Source organism: Cyprinus carpio, chromosome B6 (assembly GCF_018340385.1).
Source record: "Cyprinus carpio isolate SPL01 chromosome B6, ASM1834038v1, whole genome shotgun sequence".
Classification (NCBI taxonomy): domain Eukaryota; kingdom Metazoa; phylum Chordata; class Actinopteri; order Cypriniformes; family Cyprinidae; genus Cyprinus; species Cyprinus carpio.
This window is the reverse complement of record NC_056602.1, coordinates 23,165,184-23,178,990: the sequence shown is the minus strand read 5'-3', so window position 1 is coordinate 23,178,990 and position 13,807 is coordinate 23,165,184. Positions and strand designations below refer to the sequence as shown.

At 36.3% G+C, this 13,807-nt stretch overlaps 1 protein-coding gene across 9 annotated transcripts in view; it reads left to right on the top strand.

The window, feature by feature from the left end:
* The window catches only part of LOC109048914 (forkhead box protein P1-B), a 180,392-nt gene that overhangs the window by 35,030 nt on the left and 131,555 nt on the right, over positions 1-13,807 (top strand). For 4 of the 9 annotated variants that reach the window (XM_042726359.1, XM_042726353.1, XM_042726349.1 and 1 more), the window contains one exon: positions 4,008-4,047. The exons of 4 other annotated variants lie outside the window; for them this stretch is intronic. The gene's annotated coding sequence lies outside the window, so the exon portion shown is untranslated. Of the gene's footprint in view, positions 1-4,007; positions 4,071-13,807 lie in introns of all 9 variants that reach the window. One more of the 9 variants, XM_042726352.1, reaches the window with a different exon arrangement.

Below are 13,807 nucleotides of genomic sequence, written 5' to 3'. Positions count from 1 at the left end.
ATTACACCAAATATACAAAATAATGTTCTTTTTAGCAGCACCATATGACCCCATTAACTACTTGGCACAAGCTGACTGGTTCATATTCCATATGTAGCCAATAAGCTTACTGTTTAACATTTAAATGGCTGGCTAGCATTCACTAAAGCAGTTTGCGGCATGCTTTCAGAGTTCCTCTGAAACCCTCCACCTTCCCCAGCTCCACCTGTATAGTTCTGCTGCAGGTTATTATATATGCTATTTGTGCAGCAGCAGTATGTCTTAAATACTCACAGCATCGTATCATTGTATGTATCAGTAGTAGCAAGTTGCTGTACTTGCTTTGCAGCAGTAGGATTAAACTACAACAACAGCAATAAACAAAAGCCAAAGACCAAATACATTAACATTGTCATATCCATCAGAGTGTTGTCAGGATAGAACTATTGTAATGAATCAAATCAAATCTCAATGATTCATTTGCATCATTTCTTAAAAATAGTCACTGAAGTTCATTTTATTAGATGTAATTTATTGGCTTTAATTTTTAATTTAACTCTTTTATTAGTACTAATAATCTATAAATATTGCTGATATGAAGGAAAATTAGTAAATGACATTTTCATTCAGATACATGTCTTGATTATTTTTTAACTTGAATTTATTATAATTCTTGCATTCTTTATTCTTTATTTTTATTTTAAAAGGGATAATGCGCATTAATTAACATAAGCACTCAAGTTTATTATATAAATGTACCAGATTTAGCCATACAGGCTAATTTTCATCTGAAGTCCCTGGCAGGTTGATGGTAAAGTCCACAAGTACATAAATAAAAACATTCCAGCAAACATAGCCACAAACATAAAATACTTTACCTATAAAACCCAGAAGCAAGCAAGAAACCACTACTTCAAATTATGAAGACATGTTTGATTATCCAATAACCAACCATTTTATCGATTCAGAAAAAGAAGCAAATATGTAATATTTCTTAGTTCTACGGGTATAGTATTCCAGGCATTAAGCATTTTGAATCTACTTGACTGTAATTTATGTCTGAGCCTATAATGTTCTGCAGAAAACAATTGTGAATAAAATCACAGTTTTAAGCAGTTTTTTGAGCAAATACATCAATATTGAGATTAAATATTGAATACCAGCAAAAGGCTTTCTGCTATATCATCTGATACCCAACAAACAAACAAAAAAAATTGTCATTTATTTTAACCCATTGGAAATTTGTTTCCATTTTTATTTTAGCTGAAAAACTAAAAAAAATACTGATAAAAAAAAAATAGTGTTGTCACATGTGACATATCTACTTGTATCGATACACTTGTATTGACCCTCGACACAGGTTGTCACATGATCTTCATGATCATCACTCCATCAGAGTAACGTAATCTGCTAGATGTAGCCACCTCTTCCAGCATATTACTTGGATTTTTAACCCTTTTTTCGTTCTTCAAGGACAAATGGTGTACGTGACGGTAGATCTCTGTGCGAAAGTCCCTGAACTCTCCTGAAGCAGCAGATCCCTTTTCAGCACCAGCTGTTCTTCCAGATAAACTCTGCGGTGTGCTCGCAGATTCTCTTAATATGATTCCGCAGGGTTGGGCTCAGGAGAATAGACGCAAAACAAGCGTGCCAGGAGAAAGAGAGCGTTGAATTTTTCATCAGCAGGCCCTCGTAGTGCAGCAGCACTTTTTTAGTAGGCAGCCGGCTCATTCATGAGCAGATGTTCAGCGCAGGTCCAAGCTGCAGTTAGCATGAACTCTGCTGCCCTCTCAGCCGTTGGCTGCAAGGACGTTGGCAGCAACCCCGGCATCTGAGAATTCATTCCCGGCAAAAAGCGCAGAGCGCCGCTTCGCCCAGACCCTTTTTTTAGCCGCGTTGCCCAGCCCAGGAGCTGGCCAGAAATGGAGGAGGGCTTTTCTTTTGACAGGCCATCAGTCTTCGCTCTGACACTGATGAAAGACTCGCCCGGGTCAACTCAGGGGACCGGCCCCAAAAATTCCTGAAGACAATTTTGTTCAAGTTTATCATTAATTTTTATGACGTCCTCTGTATGAAAATAAGCCACCTGGCAAGAAAACCAAAACAGACTCTTTTGAAAAACAAAAGCGGTCTTTTTTGCGTCATTTGCGTGAAGGTACCCTTGAAACGGGGAATTGCTATATCAGATTAACGTAGGTGGTTTAAGGGAACACGCTGGTCAGGTTGGTCGCTACGATCAAGGCCCAGCTGCTGCTGTGGTTAGCCAGGTGGTTCAGTTAGCGTGGTGACCTCAATACACCCACGAGAGACTCGAATAACAACCAATACAGATGAAGCATTATCGTGTTTCATTTACATAACACCGTTATGTTGCAGTACGTCCATGTAGCCCTTTCCCATCAAACGACAAATATGCCAAACCGGCATATGTTCTGCACGGAAAGTGTGAAATGTTATTCTTCTCTTTCGTTGCGGTGCATGTGAAGCTGTAATTGAAGGATGATGAGGTTTTTAGTCCCTTTTTTTTTTCTCCCTTCAAGCACTTGTTTCTTCAGCACGTCTCCTACTTCACACTATCTAATTGGCCGTTTTCAGGTTGGGTTTATGAGAGCAAAACTAATTAGTGTTTCTAAATTCAGAGAGCAAGAAAGAGGGAGGAAAAAAAGGAAAACATGGTTGAATGGATTGTTCTGGTTTCCTCTCTGGTGTCAGGCTCATAACAATGAAATAAAGAGTCTAATCACTTTTGAACTGCTCGTTTTTTTTTTTTTTTTTAAACCAACACTGAATGTCACTTTCTCTCCTGGCATTTTGTTTGGCACGATCACAGGTCCGGGAATAAAGCGAGTGCTTGCCCTCTTTAAAAACTTTTTCCTTTGTAATTCGTGGGAAGGTTTTGCAGGGGAAAAACAATGCGCGTGTTTTTAGGTGGGGTTGTTTCTTCTTTTGATTCAGAACGTCCTGGTGAAAGACGGGTGGAGGGTGGAGAGTTTACAGTAGCGTTGACTTTTCGCCCGTTACCTTTATTCATTGCTCCAGCTGCAGCGCGCCCTCAGGAAGGCCACCGCGGGAGCGCACACACACACGCGCTGGCCCCCCCGTGTGAAAGAAAGCCCTGTTTGAGTTGGCACGCGCAACTTTTGCTGCCTCTGCAAGAAGGACACCAGCGGCGGCCGCACTAGCCAGACGGGCCGTCGTTCTTATAATCAGGATGTGCCTTTTCCACCTCTCTCAGGAAACACATTTCTGCCTCTCCCTCCCCTCAGCGGCAAAAAAGCGAGGGACGGACGGGAGGGAGAAAGTCGGTGAAGATGAGTGACAGGATCGGAGTCCAGAGGGGATTGGGCTAATCTGAGTTTAGTAGCACTCCCTCAACACCTCACCCTCCCTGCCTCCACTGGGCCTTCATTTATTTTGAATAAAAAAGTTTATAGGTCAGTTTAACAATGTGCCATAAAACTCGCACTATTTTTATTTTTCTACCTCTCCGCCGGAGGGATTCGCATGGAGAGGGCCAGTAATTAAGAAGCTGTGAATCCAGGGTTAGGGAGGAAGAGTGTTTAAATGCAATTAGAGCATCTGCTCGAATCCATTTGAACCCAATTACAGTTTTCTTGAATGTGCTATTATTTGTTTAATCAAGGGAATTTTGCCCTTTTAAGATGCTAAAAATGTATCGTGAGATTATTTAAACGCGGAGCAAAAATAAACTCGGCGGAAACGGGTAATGAACAATTGTTTCAAAGTGACCTCTCTCGTTGTGCCCTCCCTCGTTACCTTGTTCTTCTCTGAAAAGAAAACTCCATTTGATTTGTCTGGAGATAAAGCTATCACAATATCGGCTGGATAATTAGCCCAAAATCCGCATCAGTTTTTTTGGAAACTGGATGTGGAACACCAGTCTCTGATGATTCGAAGTTTCAGTAGATTTCCTCATTTCTCACTGATGTTTTTTTCTTGTCTGTCCTTCTCTTCTTTCTGTCTGCCTTCTCTTCCACCAATCTTTCTACCCGCTGTCTGTCCTGCAGACAGGAGAGTGCAGTGGTCCAGCCCTGTGGATGCTGAACGGTACGCCTCACGTTTTTAACAGTGTATGTGTGTGCCTAGCCACACTTTTGAATGAATTTTATTGCAATAGATAACTGAATATTAAACCAAGTGGAATTTGCAAGCAAATGATGCTAGACCTTGTCAAAACTGCACTTTTTTAAGCACCTCTTGTAATTACTTTTAACCAAATGGTCCCAAAGTCATTTTTGGTGGATATGTGAAGTCGGTTCACCTCAAGTTACCTTCTTTGTTATCCATTCACTTCAGTTCATGCAAATGCAAATTTAGGATATGTGTGGTAGTTTACTCTTTTTAGTTTTTTCTTAACGGTAATTCTATAAAGCCCAACAAACAATTTTTTTAATGAAATGTTTTATTTATTTATTTAAAATAAATGTTACTTGGTTTAACATTTTATACATATCTAATGCAGTTTTTATTCATTCATTCATTTATATTTTATTTAAATGTCGCTTTTTTAGTTTGTTTATTTATTTACAGCAAATGCCATGTGGTTTGTTTGTTTGTTTGTTTGTTTGTTTGTTTATTTATGTGAAATAATTGAGTTTAAGTCTGTTTTTGTGTTTGTTTGTTTATATATATATTTAATTACAACAAATTCTACATGGTTTAATATTTATTTAGAATATATTCTACTTTATTTAATATTTATTTATTTAGTTATTTTTAGAATAAATTCCACATTGTTTACTTTTTATACAATACAAATGCTTGGTTTAATTATGAATTAATTAATTTGCATGTTTAAAATAATTGACACTTGGTTTAATATTTAATTTGTGTGTAATGCAATGATATTTGTGTAGAAGTGTGAATTAATTGACCCTTTCAGATACTTTTAAAACACATCTGTTAGAATATGCTCAAAGTTTAGATGGTTTTCTGAATGCTATCAGCATGTACACAAGGTTGGTTCTAGCTAATCTGAATTCTAAGACTGTACACAGTTTGACTAGTATACCGCCACAGTCCTTTTTGATCCATGTCTCTTGTGGCCTTCACTTCCTGTGTGATGTGTAAACACAACAAACAAACCATGACACTGCCCACATGTCACAGTGCCAGTCTGTGTTCAAATTCTGTTGTTTACAGTAAAGATTTATATATATTCATGACCTTGATTTATAAAAAGCATCCTTTTGCGGCATATGACATGCAGTATTAGTGCTTATCATCATATTGTCTCTAAAACAGGTGCTCAACAAACATTAACCCACGTATATTTGGAGTGTTTCTAAATGTCTCAACTCTGTCATCAGTGTTTGATTTGAATTATGTATTTTAGTAAAAAAAATTTGCATGCAGTGTGTTGCATTGTGAGATTAATAGAGCTCCTGCAAAGTCTGTATTCCTACCAGCCTGGCCAGGCAACGTTTTAGAGAAGTGCTTCTAACAGTTACGCCCGCTTGCAAAACTGTGTACGTTACAGATTGATAGTAAATGGAAAACATGAATGTAAATTGTGTCATTTGATAATGTAAATGGAGAGCCGAGCTATTTTCCCCCACCCCCATAAAGAAATCAGCCCTATTTACATAGTCAGTTGTGCTTATGAGACTTATGGAAATCAATCTCTTGTCATTTTCCAACTACACAATTTCACGTTAGTTCAGAGATCACATATTTGAAAGTCAATATGGTGACATTGGCTCAGCTCCATGTTGGCAACATGAATTAAACATAACAAACAAAACAACACACTCTTCTGACAAACTTTTAGATGAGTTTTAATGCATTAATCTTTCACATTGCATGTGAATGAACCATGATTATTTCCTCTTGAATATTGATTTTTCGGGGCGTTTTACGGAAATGTTGCACTTATGAAAGTCCAAACTTTTGGCGATCCGAGTTGAAAAGCACTCCAAATATGTTTAAGTGCAGGTTATTATTTAGTTATTCAGATTTATGACCATAACAGAAAGCGAAAGCAGGTGGATTTGAGTCTGTCCATTAAAGTGTAATTTGCAGGGTCCGGTTTTAAAGTGGCCAGCAAGGTGGCTGTGACAAGAGTTATTGAAGAGGGTCTTCACTTAAACGTCTTGCACATGGTTTACCACTTTCTTTAAAAGCACTTTTAGGACTCATAATTGCTACTTACATGTTGCAGATGGGTTATGACTAATGAGAAGACTACATTTATGACTCTGCATGAGGACTTGAAAAGCTCTCCTTGCTGTTGAATTTAACCTTTTCAATATCGACTAATTATTTAGGTTAGAAAATATCTTAAGACACACCGCGGTACTTTAATACATTCCATTAGTTACATTAGTCGACACCTTTCAGAGCTTTCTACCTCAATTTTTAATATCTTGATTGTGAAGCCTTTGACTGTAGCTTTGCACTCTTGTGCAGAATATGACATTTAATGATTGAACCGTGCAGGTCGGTTGGCTGTTTAACAAGACCTTTGAGTTTTGTTTACACCGTGGCTGAATGAGGCCCAAATCTTTTTTTGTTTCCTTTGTCAGTGAAATGTGAACAGTGTAATATTAAACAAATACCTGATTTATTTATTTTTTTGGACAGAAGTGCGACGTTAGGTGTGATGCCTGTTGCCTGACTAGTTTTTGAGTTTTGTGGCTTTTCCTCCATGCTTGTTTGCTTTGAGGTAATATAAATTCTAATGTACTCCTAAAAGCAGACAAAAAAGACTTTTAAAATCAATTGGCCATTTTAAAAAAAAAGTTTGCTTCGTTATGTTCCACCCCAACTTCCTGTGTAAATAGGAAATACCTCAGCACAGGAAAGAAAACTTTGCTCGGCAAGCTATTTCTTTAAAAGATCATGTGAACAACCTTACAAAAAAGAAACTGAGCAGATAATTGGACTTGCACACTGTGGTTTGTGTTACCAACGTAACTTTGGTTTCACATATACAGAGTATTATTTTTCAGTTTTTGTTGTAGTCATTTACACTACCGTTCAAAAGTTTGGAGTAGGTAAGGTTTTTTATTATGGTTTTGAAATATTGCTCAACAAGGCAGCATTTATTTGATCAAAAATATAGTATAACAGCAATATTGTGAAATATTGCAGTTCAGAATAACTGTTTGATTTTAATATATTTTAAAGTGTAATTTAAAGCTCAGTCATTACTCCAGTCTTCAGTGTCACATGATGCTTCAGAAATCATTTTAATATGCTGATTTGGTTTTAAAGAAACATTTTTGAGAAACATTTTTGACAAAGTTCAAAGGTTTGTTTGAAATGGAAATCTTTTGTAGCATTTTAAATGTCTTTACTGTTACTTTTAATCAATTGACTGCATCTGTAAAGGGGTCCTATTATGCTTTTTCACTTTTTCAACTTTAGTTAGTCTGCAATATTGCTGTTTGAGCATAAAAAAGATCTGCAAAGTTACAAAGCTCAAAGTCCACTTCAAAAGCAGAAATTTTATTTAACAGAAATCACTTTTCAAAAACTACAACAAACTTCTGGTTTGGACTACAATGCATATTTTCCAGGATTTGTGATATCACAAATACCATAGAATGGGATGAGATCTGGTTGAGCTGCACTAGAGAAGGCAACAAGTGTTCTTACTATGTCGGAGACATGCTAGCTTTCCCAAGGCAGATGAACATAGAGTGGTTACAACCATCCAGGTTTAAATCACGCTCAAATTGATTTGATTTTAACACAGTATTTACACTGAAGCTCTCAGGTGGCTATGATAAGGGGCATGACATTTCCCGACCAGGTGCCAAGTGCTGCCAATTACAACACACACTGGCCCAGCTAACCAATCACAGCACATTTCCTTTTTCAGAGGGTGGGCCTTCATTTGATACAGGAACTATCGGAGCCGTTCATGCCAGACTGGAGAGAGAGGTATTGTAACAATGTAAAATATGTAAAAAAATAATGTGACTTTTGAACAACCCAGTATGAGAGCCTGTTCTAGCACACCCCCAAAACAAAATCAAGACTTTGTAAAAGAGCATAATAGGACCCCTTTAATGAAGAAAAAAAAAAAAACAGAAAAATCTTACTGACCTTTTAAACTTTTGAACGGTGAATATGTATACTTTATGTATGTTGTTATGTGTTTATAAGTGAGCTATGTAATTAGGTCGTTTGCAAAGCAGTTCAGTTTACTTATTCAAACTGGAATTACTTTTTTGTATATTTTATAGTGTATCGGTTTAAAACATTTTGGTTTAACACACTGCATTTAATTAACAATGAATAATTGAATTTAATTAAAAGGCATTTTGCCTCATCTTTTAGTAATTTTGAGCTTTAAAACTCCAGATCCAGTCTGTTTTTATATACACACACACACACACACATTGGCAATGTCATATTGTTCAGAATGGTGACATAAGGGTCAATCCCATCTGTCCTCCCCCTCTCTCCCTCTGCTTGGTGGTGTTATACGCCCCTGCTTCACACAGATCTGCCAAAGCGACTCACCCCAGCCTGTTTGTGCCCTGTCTCTGTTTGTAAATACACAGACGGAGGACACGGGTGCTGCTCGGGGGCATGGCTGCCTCGCGGACGCTCCAAACCCAATGTGACAAGCAACAGATGAGTCACAGCACCCCGAATCTAAAGAAGCCGACAGTTTCTCTCTCTGTCTCACACTCTCTCCCCTTGGGTCACGTGAAGATTAGTGACACCATCGCTGGCATCCTATAGGCCTCTGCCAAACCCTGCCATATCATCCTGCCTCAGTGCCATTACCCTCCCCCTTCCCTTTTTCTGTTTATCTTTTTCTTTCCTCACCCAGTCATATCCAGAGCTGTGTTCTCTTTTAAAGATCTGGCTGCTTTTCTTCATGCCAACTAAACACGAGGCATGTTTCTTTGGATCAGTTTATATAAATGATGATGGCTTTTCTTTGAATATTTGTATAATATTTGATTTATATTTTAATTATACAAAATGAACAATACATACACAGTACATACACATATATAAAATTAAAAATAATATACTAATTTTATATAGAATTTGAATTAGAGTTCTACTTTATTATAAATATATATATATATATATATATATATATATATATATATATATATATATATATATATATATAATATATATATATATATATATATATATATAAACCTTGTATAATATATATATAATAAAAAAAAAAAAACATTTTAAGAATCTCTATAGATGCTTCTTTTGTCACTTTAAATACCCAGTGTGGTAGAACATGATAAATAATTATTTCTTTATTGTGGCACATTTGAAGGGCCATATCTTTTCACTGCCTGTTCCTAAAAAATATGTTCATCATGTTCACATACTTATTCTTGACATTTTTGTAAGATATTCAGTCATATTTTTTTCTTTAGAGACAGATAGACAGCACCGAGTCAGCATCTCCCTCTCAAAGTCAAAAGATCAAAGCATCTCTTATCTTGTCCTTCTCAAAATCTGTAAATCCAGCTTGTCTTTTTTTTCTTTCTCAAGCCACACAAAGTAACAAACGCTAGCCGGCGTGCTCAGCCCCAGGATTACGATCCTTCCAGCGTAATCTGTCCATCTTTTTAAGCAAATAGCATGGCCTTGCATAACCGAGGAGAACAACGGGTGTATGTAGTTCTCGTTGACCCGATGAGGGTGTTTAAATGCTAAGCTGGATGGGATGATGAGCCGGGAATCTAATTGACAACTTCAACCGGTAGTTTGACCCTGCAGTGTTGACCCACATGTGAGATTTCTTTCCCATGTGCTCTTGCAAGCAACCTGTGATTTTAAGTTCATGTGTGTCTCTAGGCTGGTTTTTGACTGCAGTCGCTCAGAGCTGTGCAGTTATGTTATATGTAAATGTAATATTATCAACACATCCAATTTGGTTAAATGCTGTAGTGTGGGTGGCTGTTTTGATCCTTGTACCCACAACACTTAATTCAGACTTTGGGCACTTATTGCAGTAGTTCGGTGATTCTGTGTTTCTAAAAAATGATGTTGCAGTGATAGGAATGTGAGTGTTTGGTATGTATAAGATTGATCTTTGTCAGGCAGGAAAAAAAAGACAAACCGCTATCATGTAGTTTGTGTGTGTGTGTACCTGTTTCATACTCATATGAAAATTGCTGCCATATATCTAGATCTAAAGTGAAGCATTTAAATATTCAAATACAGATCCAAAACAATTTGCAGGCAGTACTTTGCATAGAGTGTTATTTGTTGACGCGGAGTGTGTTGGAACAAAGAGTGAACGCTGGCCGATGGGAAGCAGAAAAAGATACGGCCTTTTCTCAGAATAGCGGGAGATAAAGGTGTGGAAGCGTCTACAGTACATATACATACTGGTAAGTTATTTAAAGAAATAAAATAGAATTTATATTTTCGTTTTTTTAAATAAAGTTTTATTTTTAGTGCTGGGCAACGATTAATCGCATCCAAAATAAATCATTTTGTGTACATAATATATGTGTGCGTACTGTGTATATTAATTATGTATATATAAATACGCATGCTTGTATGTATTTAAGAAAATTGTTTTATGTTTATATATTAAATATATTTATATATAATATAAATGATGATTATAAATATATACATGTAAATATTTTCAGAATATATACACACACAGTATATAAACAAAAACTTTTATTATGGATGAGATTAATCGTGATTAATCATTGCCTAGTTATTAAAAAATAAATAAAAAGCATTGTGGGATTTTGCTTCAGCTGCAGTTGGAATTTCTTCTTCAGAATATAAAGATATTTTGAGGACTGTGTCCATGCTCTTTTTTGAAAAAAATTAAAAAACATTCATTTATTTTTTTATTATGCAAAAGCACCATACAGTGTGAGCATTTCAGTCATTATTCACTGAAAATCTTGACATCCTGCCTAGCTTTACTTGGTGCATTCATGAGAGGAAGTAGCAATATCTGATTTATAAATGAATGATTCATTTGGATCTTTTGAATCTATTAATGATTTGTTCACAAATCAAAATAATTTGTAGCATTTATCTCAATGATTTAATCCAGTTCCAGTGGTTAGCACATTATGGTTGAAATGTTCAGTTTCTCACACAAATAATATAGCTCATTGGTCATACTCTATAGGCTTTTTCAACTTTTTGTGTTGCTCATGGTGCTTTTGCATTCTTTTTCAAAGCTTGAACATCCTTCCACTGTCTTTGCATAGGCAAGTCTGACCAGCCCAGACTTCCGAATATCTCCTATCCTGTTCTGTAGAAAAAAAGATCTTCATACAGCTTTGTAGCGACATGAGGGTGACTAAATGAAGATTGAATTATCATTTTTGAGTGAACAAACCTGTTTGAGAGTTCTCATGTTGAGCCCACGTCATGTCGAGCCGAAAATGGCCCTTAAAATATCACATTTTTTCTCCACATTTCAACACAAAAGACTCTATTGTGACCATGCTGTGCAGATGTTTATTTAAAGTCTCCTCTCTCACACAGTAACGTACGTTTCACCCAAAGAAAACACACCACCCCCCTTCTCCCTGTGTATGCGAGAGTGTGTGTCCGTGAGTGGGAGGCAAAGAGAGGGGGAGAAAGGAGAGAAAGAGTGGAATAAATTAAGAAACATCAAGTGGTGATTTAGTGGGAGAGATAGAGACAAGACAGAATGTGGCGGGGATGGGACGGATAGACAAGCGGGAGAAATAGAGGGGGTTAAGAGGCCCAAGATGGAGAGAGACTGGAAAAAAATAGACCGTCTGAATGTTTGACAGGGTTAAACACAGTGAAAGATTACCAGAGAAATCTAAGACATCTGTAGCGAGTATCAGCGAGAGCATTAATTAGGAGGAATCAGCGGTTTTTAATTCTTTTCTATGTGCTCGACAGTAACGAGAGAGATGAATAATTGAAGTGGAGGAGCAGCCTTAGAACACTGTTTAAATGTAGCTAATGTCACTTGATTTACTCATTTATCTTATCAACCTAATTTCAATAAAATACTTGTTTAATTTGTTGTTGTTGTTGTTGCTCTGCAGATAGAATCTCTTATAGGGGAAAAAAACATTGCGACACCTCAGTTCCACACTGTGAATACATATTCACATACTTATATATTTATGCATGTATATGAATTAGGTATTATAAGAATTAGGAAGAAAAAGCAGAAATTACAGTTTTATTGTCTACAAGGGGGGAATTGTAAGTCTGATCATTTTATGAAATGGCCTCATGATTTAAGATTGATAAATAGCCATAGCATATCACTCAGGATCAGTTATGAATTGAAGTTTAGTATGTAGATTTAGGGGTTAAGAATATACCCAACCCACATGATGAGCAATAATCATAGTGATTTAGCCTGTTACAGACTATAGAAGGAGATTAATCTACCCTAAAGACAGTGTCCAGTGGGGAGGAGACTGGTATTCAGATTAGGGTCTAATTTATTCATTTAATCCATGATAATCCCCAATAGAGGTGCAGCATGTCAGAGTGTGCCAACAAATTGCATTTGATGGTGCTGATCATGTGACCTTAGTGTAACCAGTTTTACTATAGTTTCCATGGGGGTAAAATTATGATTTATGATTTAAGCATGCTGTTTTTGTTTTGTTAACCTAATAAACTAATAGCGAGGAACGAGACTGCTTTAAAAATCTCCCATCAGCTCCACTTATCATTCCTTTTGTTGAATAATTGATGTTTACTCGCATTTTGAGTAAAATTAATATCTGATCAAATTAATATTAACACTGCCTGAAATATTTATGATGAGTGATAAAACTGTGAACTGGAAGATGATAAATGGCAAGAACATTCCAAATTAAGATAGAGCCATTAGTCTGTTTTTCATCTCGAGTTTAAGAAATAAATGAGAGAATTATTTTTCCAGCTACATGCAAATTAGACAAATTGTGCATGTTGGACAGAATAAGGCCTAAATGAAGTTTGTAAAGAGGCTGCAACTCAAGGGGAGATGAGTAATGTTTTCATAAGTGTGTGTTTTTAGCAGTTTATAGCAACTAGGTGTTTCTAATAGTTGGAGAGTTGTACAGTATGATGTGACCAAATTAGACTTTTGCAGCAGGTTTACAGTTTTGACAGGTTATGTTCAAATGTAAAAGTTTTATAATGCTGGCTTCCCTATTTCCATCCTGTGATTTATGTTTTTGACATGACTGCAGGCACGAATCATTAGAAAGCTCAATTTATACATAATGACAACCAAAAGAGTTAACGTGCATCCAACAGAATTTCTTTACATCTCAATGTTAGATGTTGTTCTATATGTCACCCCTATGATGCATAGTGGGGTATATGGAAATAAATGAAACCGATAATGTCCTGGGGAAGTGTATTCAAAGCAAGCACTCAGCCTAAAGCAATGCACAGTTAAGGTTGAGTTGTTATGAGCAGGGATGCAACGATATCAAAATCTCACAATATGATAATATCTCGATAATATCTAGATATCAGCTTCAGTGAAAAAAATAAGTCTTACAAAAATGCATCTCACTACAAATCTTATGAAATGCTGTAAATGTCTGCCACAAATTTTAGTTTTAGTCTTGTCTTTGTGTGAAGCTGTCATTTTAGTTTTTATTAGTCACGTTCATACTCTTTTTAGTTGAGTCAAGTTTCAGTCAACTAAAAGTCTGAGCATTTTAGTCTTATTTTAATCAGAATTATCCATGACTATTTGCGTCTAGTTTTAGTCGACAAAAACTGATGACATTTAGTCTAGTTTAGTTTAGAAAATGATGAAAATTTTTAGTTTTGTATTTTAGTTTTTTTTTAGTAATGCAATTCTATTTAACCCAGTCAATATAGTACAAGTACC